Source organism: Pinus tabuliformis, chromosome 4_1 (genome assembly GCF_031772625.1).
Source record: "Pinus tabuliformis cultivar Carrire ecotype Pingquan chromosome 4_1, CPIR1, whole genome shotgun sequence".
NCBI classification, from domain to species: Eukaryota; Viridiplantae; Streptophyta; class Pinopsida; order Pinales; family Pinaceae; genus Pinus; species Pinus tabuliformis.
Genome location: NC_142303.1, coordinates 668,809,711 through 668,814,406, shown reverse-complemented (window position 1 = coordinate 668,814,406; position 4,696 = coordinate 668,809,711).

Genomic DNA, 4,696 nt, shown 5'->3' with positions numbered 1-4,696 from the left:
TTGGTGTCAATTCTATGTATGTTCATTACACACCTCCACTTAATGCAGGGGTCAGTAGTGCAAATGTGAGTTATGGGTACTCAATACCTCCATGGTTGGAAGCTGCAGATTGGATTCAATCATATGGCAGCAATCAACCATTTCCTAATCAACCCTTGACAGGTAGGCCAACCTACCTGACTCAAGAAGGTAACTCGGGGAGTTTTGGCACTCAAGATTCTCAGGGCCATAAAGAATAGGGGTGTCATATGTTTTTGGTTGTAACCACATTATGATGTGGATTTTGGATGGATTATATCTTTTTCTTGTCACAGAAACATTTTGGCTTACAACCTAGGTTGTTTTATTTCATAATGTGTGATACATTGTAGCGAAAATCCATTTTAGAAGGAACATCTATAGTCTATTATAATGTAGAAATATTACAAGATTCTCAAGTTCCTAAAGAATAGGGGTGTCATATGTTTTTGGTTGTAACCACATTATGATGTGGATTTTGGATGGATTGTGTCTTTTTCTTGTCATAGAAACATTCTGGATTATAGCCTAGGTTGTTTTATTTCTTTGAAACCTAACAACATTATGGTTCTATGCATTCACTACATTGAAAAAGCCAACATCAGCTTGGTTGGTTGTAAAGCAGTTTTCTTTGCGAGATAAGCACAAATGTTTATAAAAAAATTGATTATTAACATTGAAAGACTATTTATTACAGTGGAAGAAATGCTAGTACCTAGAAAGATGAAAAGAGAAACCAATGAAGTCTGCCACCCAATGGATGCAAACATAATAGTTAGACCTGAAACCAATGGCTCAAAAAATACACCAACCTCTGAAATATTTAAGAGAGATGATATCAGTCCAAAAAAGATGCTACAATGATAACTTAGATACTTATTCCCCTTTTGAAATTGTTATGTCAATTCATATTATGTCTTGGGGCTTCTTTTTCCACTGCAAAGATGAACAATATTTCACAAAATAAATCACTTAATACTTCACCACTAGCTTCAAATGATGATCCCAAGACTGATAAGTGATTTCTTATGGATATTAAACCTTAGCAAATTGATTTCTTCCTACTGAAACAAGTACACCAGATCTCGAAAAGCATATTTCAGATATCAGAAAACATATACCAGACTTTAGAAAAACACTTGGAAAGTCACCAACAGAAAAACATATGACTTTATTAGCCTCTTATGGTTAATGTGCAATGGTCTTAGGCTTATTATTATTGTCTTATGGTATTTATTAAGTCATAGTAGCAATATGCTTCAGATCTAATTATTCATTGCAGTCAACAAGGATGATATAAAGTAGGCCACTGTAAGCAGTTTTTCAAATTTGAAAGAATAACCTAGATCTAAGTAAGCTTACCTACAACATCTAGAGCTAAGAGAATGAGAGGGAGGACATGTCGATGTGATCCTTCATACACCTGTATAGTGCCATGGTCCATTGCAACAACATCAAGGGAAACTGAAAAGGAAGCTAGGGGTGACGATGCCTGAAATGCTTTGGATCTAGCAGTTCTTTTAGATGATGAGGAAGTAATCATCAACAAGAAGAAACCATCCAGTTAGGTTCCATGTATCATATCCTGCTAGGTCCCTTACTATAATTTGACCTCTGTCCCGACAAAATATAGATTAAAGAGGACAAAAACCCACTGAACTGCTTGGGATCTATAAAATTTTTCAAATGATGAGGAAAGCTGAAGCAATCATCCACATCCACACAATCTCAAAATCACTAATCGACATGCTTACTAAGTTCATTCACATCCACAAGCCTATCTCCAAGACGATGGTGTGGAAGGAAAAGTAAATGTTAGCAACCCTCAACTGAAAGTAGCTAATTTAGAAACTAAAAGCCATGCACAAAAGTCACCTTTATGTTAATTTTAGATCTGACTTCTATAAGATTCCTTCTCTACTTTAATAACGCAAAAATTTTGTAAGGAACGATGATAAGTATAGGAAGGATATATTATGCAAGAGTTAATATGCCTGAAGAGTAGCTAGAACATGTTGTGTTATATGAAAAAAACAAATCAGAATGTCAATGTAATGTTTTGTAATGAGATGAGATGCAAACATGTAATGCTCAAATAAGAAAGACAAAAAGAGAAACCAATGAAGTCTGCCACCCAATGGATGCAAACATAATAGTTAGACCTGAAATCAATGGCTCAAAAAATACACCAACCTCTGAAATATTTAAGAGAGATGATATCAGTCCACAAAAGATGCTACAATGATAACTTAGATACTTATTCCCCTTTTGAAATTGTTATGTCAATTCATATTATGTCTTGGGCTTCTTTTTCCACTGCAAAGATAAACAATATTTCACAAAATAAATCACTTAATACTTCACCATTAGCTTCAAAATAATGCTCCCAAGACTGATAAGTGATTTCTTATGGATATTAAACCTTAGCAAATTGATTTCTTCTTACTAAAACAAGTACACCATATCTCGAAAAGCAGATTTCAGATATCAGAAAACATATACCATACCTTAGAAAAACACTTGGAAAGTCACCAACAGAAAAACATATGACTTTATTAGCCTCTTATGGTCAATGTGAAATGGACTTAGGCTTATTATTATTGTCTTATGGCATTTATTAAGTCACAGTAGCAATATGCTTCAGATCTAATTATTCATTGCAGTCAACAAGGATGATAGAAAGCAGGCCACTGTAAGCAATTTTTCAACTTTGAAAGAATAACCTATATCTAAGTAAGCTTACCTACAAGCACATACTTCTGTAAAATATCTTAACTCTCAAAAACATCCATCTTCTATTGAATACAGAAAGAAGTTAATACACAACAATAGCTCAAAACCAAAACTCACTAACCAACACAGTGGCGCACCCTACATATCCTTTCTTAGATAACAGAATAAGGTAAAATAATGTCTATAAACACGTGCAATAAGAACTTGGTTTCACTGTGTCAAACCATAACCCTACTCAGAACACCTAGTACACCCTAGCTCCATGGATAACTACACATCAGGCAAATCTGCTGGTGCCTCCTATAGAACTAAGCTCTCATCCAGAAATAGACAACTCCCATAAAAGCATCTTGGACGGCCTAAAGATTTACGCTATTTGAAAAACAGACCATGCATGCACCCTCAAAACTGAACTAAACTTAAAGCCAAACTGAACAGTAACAAAAGACAAACCGGAATTGCTAAATCTGAACAACCTGCAGAATGGAATTAACAGAAGGTGGAAATACACGAAAGATACTAAGATTAGCATATGCATGTTAACACAAGTATGCACCCTCTACACTCCTACATAATTGCACCTCCCTTACACTGTAGATTAGTAATGTGCCATCTCTATGCAAGGATTGTTGCACAAAACCCAAGACACACATTTAAATCATCTCATTGATATATGAATCTGCAGCATTGTTATGCCATCCAGACAAGAATATTGTCTACGCAACAAATAAGAACTTTTAAGAAGGCAACCCATTGCCCTTATCTCACAATGTTCAACCCAAAAAGAACAGTATGGAAATGGTTAATAAACCACTGCACTTTCCAACAATAAATTTCTTCATTATTGTTGTGAGATGGCTATCAATCAATACGAACAGTCACAATACATGAAGAAATGGAAAAAAGCAAGTAAATATTTTTGTCTGCAGTGTTTGTGAACTTAGTCAGAGTGTTAGAGTTGGCAATGTACTCAGCACTGCAGGTAAAAATAGAATTATTTGGAAACAATTAACATCTTCTATCTTTAACAAAATGGAAGATTCAATAAACCAGCTCAAGGATATTAATTTTCAGACCACTGTAAGCAGTTTTTCAACTTTGAAAGAATAACCTAGATCTAAGTAAGCTTACCTACAAGCACATACTTCTGTAAAATATCTTAACTCTCAAACACATCCATCTTCTATTGAATACAGAAAGAATTTAATACACAACAATAGCTCAAAACCAAAACTCATTAACCAACACAGTGACACACCCTACATTTCCTTTCTCAAATAACAAAATAAGGTAAAATAATGTCTCTAAACATGTGCAATAAGAACGTGGTTTCACTGTGTCAAACCATGACCCTACTCAGAACACCTAGTACACCCTAGCTCCATGGATAACTACACATTAGGAAAATTTGCTAGTGCCTCCTATAGAACTGAGCTCTCATCCTGAAATAGACAACTCCCATAAAAGCACCTTGGATAGCCTAAGGATGTACGCTATTTGAAAAATGGACCATGCATGCACCCTCACAACTGAACTAAACTTAAAGCCAAACTGAATAGTAACAAAAGACAAACCGGAATTGCTAAACCTGAACAACCTACAGAATGGAATTAACAGAAGGTGGAAACACATGAAAGATACTAAGATTAGCATATGCATGTTAACACAAGTATGCACCCTCTACACTCCTACATAATTTCACCTCCCTTACACTGTAGATTAGTAATGTGCCATCTCTATGCAAGGATTGTTGCACAAAACCCAAGACACACATTTAAAGCATCTCATTGCTATATGAATCTACAGCATTGCTATGCCATCCAGACAAGAATATTGTCTACGCAACAAATAAGAACTTTTAAGAAGGCAACCAATTACCCTTATCTAACAATGTTCAACCCAAAAAGAACAATAAGGAAATGGTTAAGAAACCAGTACACTTTAA